Source organism: Mastigoproctus giganteus, unplaced genomic scaffold (assembly GCF_048544385.1).
Source record: "Mastigoproctus giganteus isolate SK-2022 unplaced genomic scaffold, ASM4854438v1 scaffold_77, whole genome shotgun sequence".
In the NCBI taxonomy this organism is placed as follows: domain Eukaryota; kingdom Metazoa; phylum Arthropoda; class Arachnida; order Uropygi; family Thelyphonidae; genus Mastigoproctus; species Mastigoproctus giganteus.
Window position 1 is genome coordinate 41242 of NW_028328354.1, and position 12500 is coordinate 53741.

The 12500-nt window shown below is 40.3% G+C and overlaps 1 non-coding gene across 1 annotated transcript in view; it reads right to left on the reverse strand.

The window, feature by feature from the left end:
- Positions 1–12010: 12010 nt before the first annotated feature.
- Positions 12011–12500, reverse strand: part of LOC150074722 (large subunit ribosomal RNA) — a 3112-nt gene continuing 2622 nt past the window's right edge. Inside the window, exon 1 of the ribosomal RNA XR_016548055.1 lies at positions 12011–12500. This exon is cut by the window's right edge and continues 2622 nt beyond it. This is a non-coding gene — a ribosomal RNA (large subunit ribosomal RNA).

The window sequence follows — 12500 nt, forward strand, 5'->3', positions numbered from 1 at the left end:
AAGAAGTAGATTCATAGCATCAGACGAACACTTGCCCGGAGAGAAACCGAATTGGAAAGAGGAAGCCAGGTGTTTTGATAGATAGTATTCCTTTAGACGATATACCAGAAGTTTCTCAAGGGTTTTACCTAAAAAGGGAAGCAACGCAATGGGTCTATATGAAGAAGGAAGATTGGTGGGTTTATCTGGAGCTTTTAAAAGAATCTTAAGGTTTGCCACCTTCCAGGCTGCAGGAAAAGAGCCAGAAGCAAGACAAGAATTGAATAAGGTTTGCAGAATAAAAGGACAGATTTTCCACACCCGCTTAAGAATTGAGACTTCAATTTGATCCAAACCAGGAGACTTTCCATCCTTGAAAGTTGAGATTGCAGTATCAATCTCAAGAGATGTAAAAGGATTTTCTGAAGAAGTGCTAGAATAAGAAAGATGTTGCATGCGTAAGTCCGTCTGAGCGGGTCCCTCCGGAACTGGATTATCTTGTTGAACTATTTCATTTAAAATTGCTTCCATGGATGTACACCAAGAGATTGTTTCAGAGCCGGCAGTAGTAATGGAATTAAAAGGAACTGAAGGATGCAGCTTTCCAGAGAGAAGTTTATAGGGAAGTCCCCAAGGGTCAGTAGCTAAGGATTTCTGGATAAATCGATCCCAAGCAAGCCTCTTCTCTTTCTTGATAGAATTGAAATAAAGATTTCTGCGTTGTTTATAAACCTCATAAAGTCTGTCCTGTTCAGTAGGATGAAAATTTAACCTTTTAGCTTTTTGGAATTCCTTCCTTGAAGTTCTTAAATTTTTTCTCAAGGTAGCAAGAAGTGGGGTCCACCAAGGAACCGAACGTGGATGTTTTGTTTTCAGGGGAAAAGAGCGGCAAGAAGCCGTATGGATTGCACCTGTAATTTTCTCAACAAGATCAGAAGGACCCAGATTTGAAAGGGAATTTAAAAAATTACTATCAACAATGTTAAGGAAATTACAATCAAACTCCTTCCAGTTTGCATTTTTAGTTCTAAATCTAGGTAAATCAAAATTTTGGCGAAGACCCTTAGAGGAAGTCTTTGAAGTCAGCTCAAAAGAAATTGGATTGTGATCAGAAGTGGTCCAAGAAGTATGAACAGCCCAATTGGATACATTCAATGGGAAAGATCTATTGGATAAGGTAATGTCTATGTAAGACTGTCCAAATTGATTAACGAAAGTTGGTGGATGGTCTTTAACATTGTGAAGGATAAGATTATTTGCCAAAATACAGTCCTCCAGGAGAACACCCTTTGGATTGGAAACTGGACTATTCCATAATGTTGAAGCGGCGTTGCAGTCAGTCAGAATCAATAATGGAAGATTTTGAAGAGAAAGCAAAAGAAAATCCAAGAAATTTAAAAAGGGTTCAATTGGTTGACGGTCTTGACTGCAACGCATATAAATAGAGGCAACATAAATTGTACCAAAGCTGCCCTCTAGACAAGCACAGACCGCAAAATCTGTGCACAGATGATTCAGTTTTGTTACAGTAATCAGCGGATCCATGACAACGAGGGCCGCCCAGACCCTGGTTCTTGCATTGCCTCCTGTACCAGAAGTAACAGGTACAGAAGACACTATTTTAGAATGAAAGGGAAGACCTTTAATGATTCCCTTCACTGAATACGGTTCCTGGAGTCCTAAAAAGGAAGTTTTGTGGTCAGTAATTATTTTTGATAAGTCGTTCATCACTGAAAGTGCCCGTTGGCAATTTAACTGTATAACCAATAATTTATGTCTTAAATCTATAATTTGAGAGGGCCTGTTACTCATAATTGGTTTTAGATTTAACCTGGTCCTGGGCACGTAGGAATTCAGGGCAATTCAGATCCTTGAACGAATGATCACATTTCTTTTTCCTAGTCCTACAATTCGGACAAGTGGGGGGATTCTTAAGATTAGGGCAACCGGCCTGAACATGGCCCTGAACCCCGCAGTGACCACAGGTGTCAGTGGTTGAAGTACATTTTTTAGAATTGTGTCCGTAGCCGAGGCAACGGAAACACCTAGAAACCACAATAAAATCTTTAGCAGTATGTATGGTCCATCCAATATAGACCCTACCTGCAGAAACAATGAGTCGTCTTATTTGAGCCGACGTTTCAATTACCCAGTGAGCATAACCCTTGGAGCGAGCGTTCATCCTAAATCTGAGCTTAGTTTGCTTCTTGAAATCTTCAAAAGCCAAATCTACCCCAGTTAGGTTTTTATGATACAAGTCAATCAAAAACTCGTCCTCAGGAGTATTCTTTTCGATGTCGTATATAATAAGGGTAGGGTTGAACTTACGAGGAAGGTCCACCCGTAAATTCAGTTTAGAAATCTGTTCACATTTCTTAAGGGCGTCAAGGTCAGTGGGTGAATCAGTCTCAATAATAACACCACGATCCCTGAGTTTGCGTATAGATTTCACTTTAACTTGTCTGAGATTGTGTTTGAGTTTGCTAACTACTTCTTGTTTCACTTCATCACTAGATTTAAATTCTGAGTTTTCGTTGGGACGAAGGATGACAACATGTTGGGGAGTAAAGTCTATTGTCGCCGGAGGCGGGGCAACAATTCTTTGTGCGAATGTGACTTGTTTAGTCAGAGTCGATTGCACTGGGACTGAGGACACTTTAGCAGTATTATTACTCAATTCCAATACCCTTTTCTCCAAAATGTCGAAGATATTCTGAATACTAAATGCACATGATTTAGTCATATGTGGTACAGAGTCCATAAGACATCTTAGTTTCGATCTTAAATTGAAGATCCAGTTTAGATCTCCAGAAGGAGTATCAGGAACCGAAGGTATATCCAAGGGAGGAAAATCTTCAACCATAGAGTTCTCATCTAACAAAGCTGAGCACATTAATTGAGCGCTAGATGGAGGGGGCGCCTGACCTGATAGGGGTCTCAAGTTAGCGGCGGTTGTAGAAGCAGAGCTTTCTGCTTTAGAGAGGTAATCTAGGTCCACAAAATGACGAGAGGAATTAGTTAATTGTGTTGCCAAGGAGTCAAGCTTGTGCTGTAGTTCTAGAAATTGGTTATCGTTCCTAACACAAACCTCTGCTGGGTCGACAAGTTTGGCCTGAAAGTCCACTAAGGAAGTAACTCTGGAATTGAGCTCTGCAATTTGAAAGTCCTTAGAACAGAGAAGTTCCTTATAGTACAAATTTTCCCTATCAACGTTCTGCAGAGAAAAGATTTTTTCCTTGAGTTGGGACACGACACCTATGTCACCAGCCATCTTATAGATATGTTCATCCCGCTGTCTGAGTTCTGAGACATTGCTATCAAGATCCTTAACCAAATTTGAAATTAAATCATCCTTTTGACGTATCTCCAAGCGAGTTTGCTCAAGGCCCAAGTTTAGACCGGAAATTTGTTCCTGTCTTTGTGCCAGCTCTAAAGCACAAGCCTCTAGTAGATAGGGACAAAGTCTGCAAAGTAATTTTGTATGTTACTGGCGGTATCCAGGGTGTCCCCTATATCCGCCGTGTATTAAGCTTGATTTTAATGCCAGCAGGATGTTTTATTATAGTTCCACTAATGGGGAAAAGAAAGAAAAGAAAAGAAAAGAAGAAGAGAGAAAAGAATTTAGTTTAATAAGTTTTAAGTTCATTAAGTTTTAAGTTCAATAAGTTTTAAGTTCAGAAGTTAGAAGGTTAACTTAAGTTAACTCAGTATAATTGATAGTTGGGCTTACTTAGTGTTAATTTAGTGTGTGTAGTATGTTGTTTTATGTTGTTGTGGCTGGCGACTGGCATTTAGCAGCAGGGGGTCGAGGGCAGGATGCGCCCCAACCCCCCGCTCCCGTCCCTAGCCACGAGGAGGCAGCCAGTTTCTACTGTACTCTTATTAATTAGTTATGGACAGAGCACACGCCCCCCGTCTCACAGGGCTCAGTCCTGATCAAGAACAGGGAACGTGCGGTGCTGCCAATGCTTGGAAGGTCCTCTCCGGCGGGGCCCAACCCACTCGGAGTGGCCCGCCGAAGGTTTATTTTCTTACTTCAGCTTTACTCTAAGTAGTTAATTACAGTAGTATTTCTAAGGCAAATAACAATACATAGTTTTGAAGCAATACTGGCACCTGGTCCCCGACCCACAGGGCTCAGTCCTGAACAGGAACAGGGCAGGCGCTGTGCTTCTAGTGCCTGCATTTTCCACTCCAGCGGGGCCCAACCCACCAGAGTGGGCAACGCAATGGCTTATTTCTAATAAGGATTTAGGAGCCCCGGCACTTGCAGGGCACAATCCTGTCCCAGTGCGGCGCTCCGTCTTAATATAATATAAGTAGATAGGGACAAAGTATTCAAAGTATTTTTGTTTATTTGCGGCCTCCAGGGTTGCCCCTATAGCCGCAGTGTCATCTGTAGGTTTCAAGCCGGCGAGTGTGTGTATACAAGTTGTAAATCTGTGTAAGTGTGTGTTGTGTTGAGTGTTGTTTGCCGGCACCTGGAGACTTTGCAGCCAGGAGGCAAGAACAAATACATCTTGCGTCCTGACTCCCGTCCCTAGCCGCGAGGAGGCGCTCCAGGGAGTCTAGCTGTTAGCTAAGGAGGTAAAACCTCGGGAGAATGTAAAAGGAAAGGAAAAGGCTGGAGAGTCCAGAAGGATCTTATATACAAAGGAAAAGTCAGCAAGCTCCATTGGGGACGGGCCCAATCACCCCCAACGGAGCAAGCTGCAAGAGCCAAAAATAAGTCAAATAAGAAGAATAAGTATAATTTAGAATTTCAACTGTAGGTGTTGTATATAAGAAAGTAAAGTATGTGAGTAGTGTGAATATACTATACAAGGTACTACTATAATACAAGATATTACTATACTCTAGAATCTTTAGAGAAAGTAATATTAGATGGCCCAAGGAAACAATTTGGAACCTTGGCAAATCAAATATATATACAATCCATAGCCTAATACTGAGTAAACGCAAAATAATTAGTGAAGATATATACAAAATCATTATAAAATATACAATAAGATAAGAATGTCATTGTAATACCAAACTAGAAGCAATAACTTAGAGTCCAATCAGAGGCTATATCTTCGAAGACCTAAGCTGTAAGCAGTAAATTTTTCTGCAACCAGACAAGGAAAAATTCTTCCAAGCCAAGGAAGAAGTAAACATAATGGCCAAGCTGTAGACTTAACAGCAAGCAAGACCAGAGAGTAAATATATATACATACAATACTTCAGCAATTAAAACATAACATCAGAACATAATGTTAACAAATGCAATGTACATATTATATATACCAGGTAAAAGATCAACCACTGACATCAGGTAAACCAGGACCCAAAGAATAACTTAGAGCATTACGTCTTTTAAATAATTTTTCTGCAAAATTGTGAAAGAGTTTCAGGGAATCTGGAGAAGATATAAATAAAGGGAATTCGGAAACGTTGTTAACATTGCAGCCCAACAAAAGAAGGTGTCTTAAATCAGTGTATATGTAGCAATGTAGGATTAGATGTTCAACCGTCTCCTCAGAACCACAATGGCATAGAGGAGACGGAACCAATCCAAGCTTATACAGTTTAGCATTTAGATTACCATGGCCCGTTAGTAAAAAGGTTGAGTACATGCCATATGTTCTCCAGTCAGAGACTTTACTTGCTAAAGAGACAGTAGGAAAAAATTTGAAAGTTGTTCTGCCCAAGGACGAAATACTCCAGGTTTGCTGCCAACACTCAAGAAAATTATTGTACAATCTGGTTTTATCCTCTTTGATTGATAAGTTAAGATCATAGGTAAAATTATTAACATAAGCTTGTATGCCATGTTTCCTTTTATAAGCCAGGTAAAAGTACACAACATCATAAAAGATTGGAAGACGGCCATACAGGACCTGAAGTGCCTCAGTAGACACAGTCCTGCAAGCCCTTCCAGTGGCAAGAAGAAAAGACCGCTGAGACTGGACCAGGTATTTTTTGAAAAGAGAGTTAGACACTCTGTGTCCCCAAACGCCTGCACCATAGCATATAATAGGGACATAGAGGCAGGAATAGTACAATCTAAGGGTAGAAGAGTTTATGCCCCATATGGATCTCGAAATCGTAAGTAACCAACCGGCTATAGTTCTGATCTTCTTAACAAGAAACTTTACATGCTGTATAAAGGAAAGTTTGTCGTCAAACCAGATACCTAAGTATTTATGGGTTCGAACTAGAGAAATTTTTTGACCAGACAGCTTGATAGTTGGAGGTCTGTTAAAATCCAAATGGCCTTTTAAAAGTATCTGTTTAGTCTTAGGAGAAGATATAATGAGCTTATGAGTAAGGCTCCAGGAGAAAAGATCCTGGAGTATAGTATCAGCCTTAGTTTCAAGATCAGAACGAGAGGAACCGGGGATGACAAGGACAAGGTCGTCTGCATATGCTATAGGTGTAATATCACCGTGAGGAAGATTGAGCCATCCGTCAAGGACCACGTTCCAACAAATGGGACCGAGAATAGATCCTTGAGGACAGCCCCTAGTGACCGGTCTCGATACCGAGCAGAAGCCCGAAGAGACCACAAGGTGCCTGTTTTCAAAGTAACTAGTTAAAAGCCTATAAAGAGAAGAAGAAACCCCGGCCGCTCGGAACCTCGCCAGGACACTCTGCCACCAAAGTGAATCGAATGCCCCTTTGAAGTCCACGAAGAGACCGAGGACCAATTTGGAATTAGAATTTAGGACAGTGGAAAGAAGTAGATTCATAGCATCAGACGAACACTTGCCCGGAGAGAAACCGAATTGGAAAGAGGAAGCCAGGTGTTTTGATAGATAGTATTCCTTTAGACGATATACCAGAAGTTTCTCAAGGGTTTTACCTAAAAAGGGGAGCAACGCAATGGGTCTATATGAAGAAGGAAGATTGGTGGGTTTATCTGGAGCTTTTAAAAGAATCTTAAGGTTTGCCACCTTCCAGGCTGCAGGAAAAGAGCCAGAAGCAAGACAAGAATTGAATAAGGTTTGCAGAATAAAAGGACAGATTTTCCACACCCGCTTAAGAATTGAGACTTCAATTTGATCCAAACCAGGAGACTTTCCATCCTTGAAAGTTGAGATTGCAGTATCAATCTCAAGAGATGTAAAAGGATTTTCTGAAGAAGTGCTAGAGTAAGAAAGATGTTGCATGCGTAAGTCCGTCTGAGCGGGTCCCTCCGGAACTGGATTATCTTGTTGAACTATTTCATTTAAAATTGCTTCCATGGATGTACACCAAGAGATTGTTTCAGAGCCGGCAGTAGTAATGGAATTAAAAGGAACTGAAGGATGCAGCTTTCCAGAGAGAAGTTTATAGGGAAGTCCCCAAGGGTCAGTAGCTAAGGATTTCTGGATAAATCGATCCCAAGCAAGCCTCTTCTCTTTCTTGATAGAATTGAAATAAAGATTCCTGCGTTGTTTATAAACCTCATAAAGTCTGTCCTGTTCAGTAGGATGAAAATTTAACCTTTTAGCTTTTTGGAATTCCTTCCTTGAAGTTCTTAAATTTTTTCTCAAGGTAGCAAGAAGTGGGGTCCACCAAGGAACCGAACGTGGATGTTTTGTTTTCAGGGGAAAAGAGCGGCAAGAAGCCGTATGGATTGCACCTGTAATTTTCTCAACAAGATCAGAAGGACCCAGATTTGAAAGGGAATTTAAAAAATTACTATCAACAATGTTAAGGAAATTACAATCAAACTCCTTCCAGTTTGCATTTTTAGTTCTAAATCTAGGTAAATCAAAATTTTGGCGAAGACCCTTAGAGGAAGTCTTTGAAGTCAGCTCAAAAGAAATTGGATTGTGATCAGAAGTGGTCCAAGAAGTATGAACAGCCCAATTGGATACATTCAATGGGAAAGATCTATTGGATAAGGTAATGTCTATGTAAGACTGTCCAAATTGATTAACGAAAGTTGGTGGATGGTCTTTAACATTGTGAAGGATAAGATTATTTGCCAAAATACAGTCCTCCAGGAGAACACCCTTTGGATTGGAAACTGGACTATTCCATAATGTTGAAGCGGCGTTGCAGTCAGTCAGAATCAATAATGGAAGATTTTGAAGAGAAAGCAAAAGAAAATCCAAGAAATTTAAAAAGGGTTCAATTGGTTGACGGTCTTGACTGCAACGCATATAAATAGAGGCAACATAAATTGTACCAAAGCTGCCCTCTAGACAAGCACAGACCGCAAAATCTGTGCACAGATGATTCAGTTTTGTTACAGTAATCAGCGGATCCATGACAACGAGGGCCGCCCAGACCCTGGTTCTTGCATTGCCTCCTGTACCAGAAGTAACAGGTACAGAAGACACTATTTTAGAATGAAAGGGAAGACCTTTAATGATTCCCTTCACTGAATACGGTTCCTGGAGTCCTAAAAAGGAAGTTTTGTGGTCAGTAATTATTTTTGATAAGTCGTTCATCACTGAAAGTGCCCGTTGGCAATTTAACTGTATAACCAATAATTTATGTCTTAAATCTATAATTTGAGAGGGCCTGTTACTCATAATTGGTTTTAGATTTAACCTGGTCCTGGGCACGTAGGAATTCAGGGCAATTCAGATCCTTGAACGAATGATCACATTTCTTTTTCCTAGTCCTACAATTCGGACAAGTGGGGGGATTCTTAAGATTAGGGCAACCGGCCTGAACATGGCCCTGAACCCCGCAGTGACCACAGGTGTCAGTGGTTGAAGTACATTTTTTAGAATTGTGTCCGTAGCCGAGGCAACGGAAACACCTAGAAACCACAATAAAATCTTTAGCAGTATGTATGGTCCATCCAATATAGACCCTACCTGCAGAAACAATGAGTCGTCTTATTTGAGCCGACGTTTCAATTACCCAGTGAGCGTAACCCTTGGAGCGAGCGTTCATCCTAAATCTGAGCTTAGTTTGCTTCTTGAAATCTTCAAAAGCCAAATCTACCCCAGTTAGGTTTTTATGATACAAGTCAATCAAAAACTCGTCCTCAGGAGTATTCTTTTCGATGTCGTATATAATAAGGGTAGGGTTGAACTTACGAGGAAGGTCCACCCGTAAATTCAGTTTAGAAATCTGTTCACATTTCTTAAGGGCGTCAAGGTCAGTGGGTGAATCAGTCTCAATAATAACACCACTATCCCTGAGTTTGCGTATAGATTTCACTTTAACTTGTCTGAGATTGTGTTTGAGTTTGCTAACTACTTCTTGTTTCACTTCATCACTAGATTTAAATTCTGAGTTTTCGTTGGGACGAAGGATGACAACATGTTGGGGAGTAAAGTCTATTGTCGCCGGAGGCGGGGCAACAATTCTTTGTGCGAATGTGACTTGTTTAGTCAGAGTCGATTGCACTGGGACTGAGGACACTTTAGCAGTATTATTACTCAATTCCAATACCCTTTTCTCCAAAATGTCGAAGATATTCTGAATACTAAATGCACATGATTTAGTCATATGTGGTACAGAGTCCATAAGACATCTTAGTTTCGATCTTAAATTGAAGATCCAGTTTAGATCTCCAGAAGGAGTATCAGGAACCGAAGGTATATCCAAGGGAGGAAAAACTTCAACCATAGAGTTCTCATCTAACAAAGCTGAGCACATTAATTGAGCGCTAGATGGAGGGGGCGCCTGACCTGATAGGGGTCTCAAGTTAGCGGCGGTTGTAGAAGCAGAGCTTTCTGCTTTAGAGAGGTAATCTAGGTCCACAAAATGACGAGAGGAATTAGTTAATTGTGTTGCCAAGGAGTCAAGCTTGTGCTGTAGTTCTAGAAATTGGTTATCGTTCCTAACACAAACCTCCGCTGGGTCGACAAGTTTGGCCTGAAAGTCCACTAAGGAAGTAACTCTGGAATTGAGCTCTGCAATTTGAAAGTCCTTAGAACAGAGAAGTTCCTTATAGTACAAATTTTCCCTATCAACGTTCTGCAGAGAAAAGATTTTTTCCTTGAGTTGGGACACGACACCTATGTCACCAGCCATCTTATAGATATGTTCATCCCGCTGTCTGAGTTCTGAGACATTGCTATCAAGATCCTTAACCAAATTTGAAATTAAATCATCCTTTTGACGTATCTCCAAGCGAGTTTGCTCAAGGCCCAAGTTTAGACCGGAAATTTGTTCCTGTCTTTGTGCCAGCTCTAAAGCACAAGCCTCTAAGTCCGAAGTCAGCTTAGTAATTTGCTCTTCTTTGTGTAAGAGCTCCGAACCTCTGTCCTCGAGGTCCAGCTCCAACCCGGAAATCTGTTCGGCATTCTGCGATAATTCTAAATCCTTCTCAGAAAGGGCTAAATCCAAGGCAGAGATTTGAGCCTCTTTATGTGTCAACTCTGAATTTAAGGCCTCAAACTCCAGATTAAGTTGTATTAGCTTATTTTTGTTTATGTTAAGTTTTGACTTATATTTTCTAACCTTTTTTATGTTATTTGCTTTCACTGCATTCGTTTTCTTCAAACGCGAACTGACGACTTTCACCTTGAAAGCCAAGGAAGTAAGTAGGTTTTCTAACTTGCCCAGTATTATCCAGGAATTGGCTAGGACTTGAGATGAAACAATAGAGTTTTTGACAAACATGGGACTAAGCTGATTCTTGTAGTGATTAAATGCTTTAAGAACATCTTGTGGAAAGGAGAGGTTAATATCATCTTCATTCAATAAGACTATTTCTGGAATATTAGAAACAGAAGAGATAGGAGGAATAATGTGGGGAGTATTTGAAGGATCCTGGAAACTATCGGAATCTGTTTGGAGACAGTCTAAACTGAAATTATTGTCAATATCCTCCTGAGAGCCAGAAGAGACATCCTGGGAAAGAATGGAAACCCCCTGAAGATTATGAGGAGTATTCTCTGATAAGGCAACATAAAGATCTGAAGGAAGGAGATCAACAAGTTCCGTTCTGAGTGGAGAATTTCCAGCCATTTTGAGAGAGTAACTCAGAGAAGATGAAAACTGAATTTTTAGTAATTTTTTTTAGAAATCGCCGCTAGAGGGCGCCAGATGTGTCAGAAGAAAAAGGAAGTTGAGAAATAATAGAATACCAAGTTTGAAGTCGATCCGATGGATAGATCAAAAGTTACAGCAGTTTAAACAATTTTTGAAAAAATGACAAATTTTGCCGGATGAAAAGAGGGTTTTTACAACCAGCCTCAGAACTCAGTAAATATTGGACCAAATGACGTGAAATTGATATATAAGATAAAAATGTCTGTCTTTTTTAGTATAAAGGTCCCAGACAAAAGTTTCGGTGCACCAGTAAAAAGTTATAACCGATCTCCGTTATTTACCGCTAGAGGGCGCCAAAATGCAAAAATTTAGAAAGAGGGTCCCAAGAGAATAAAAACAAAACCAAGATCAGAGCAAAGCACCCCATAGAACCCAAGATATCTGCAAAAGAAAAATGATAGCCCAAATAGCCCAAAATCAATTCTAAACACCCCCATGGACAGCAGAGGTCTATATATAGTAGTTATAGAGATATGGCAATATTAATACTTGAGAAAATAACTCAATAATCAATTTCAAAAATAATATGTTCCTAATATTTTGCCCCAAAGATACATGTAATTAATAAAAATGGCTGTCTGGAACGGAAAACAAGAAATTTAACATACAGGCCTATAGCGGTAAAAACAAGATGGCAGCCTCCACTGTAGGCAGCCATGTTAACACAGTATAGAGATTTAGAATTATTTTTAGACCCAGAATGCATCACTCCAAAATAAATGGCTGTCTAATATTTTCCCCTTAAGATACCAAAGATTTCCCATATCATCTTAAGCAACTACAAACAAAATGGCGGTCCCAATACAAACCTATGATGTGACACGAAATGGCAGCCTCCACTGTAAAAAACCAAAAAACAAAATGGCGGCCCGCATAAATACCGTTCCCTCCAAAATCTTAATGCTACACTGCCATTGGGTAAACATTTGAAGAAGAAGCAATGGCGTCCAAATCAAAACCAAAGCCATTAATGAGGGCAAAGCCAAGAAAATTCTGTATTCTTTACGGCTGTGCAATTGACACTATAAAAACAGTATGAATGAAAACCCAGTGTCACCAACAGCCACCCTGATGTTCCAGAAATATATAAAAGACCGTTGACAGCTCAGAATAGAGTGTCAAAGGCCACACACACAAAAAGGTCACTGTCAGAAAAGGAGCACATGGTAACTGGCAGCCATTTTCTAATGTTAAAAGCTGGTTTTCAACGCTAGCAAACGATCGATGTAAAAACATTTAGCAGAGCGCAACCCCTTTGCTGACAGTTTCACAAATGGTGTCAAACCACTCACCAACATTAATTCTTCAAGGGACACTAACTTACAACTGGGGGGATGTCCAGGAAACACACATATTATAGATAAATCCAGGAGACTAGAGCAATACGTCATAACAAGGCAAATGCCATCCACAGTAGTAGTAGTAGATAGGGACAGAGGGAATCTCGTTAATCCATTCATGCGCGTCACTAATTAGATGACGAGGCATTTGGCTACCTTAAGAGAGTCATAGTTACTCCCGCCGTTTACCCG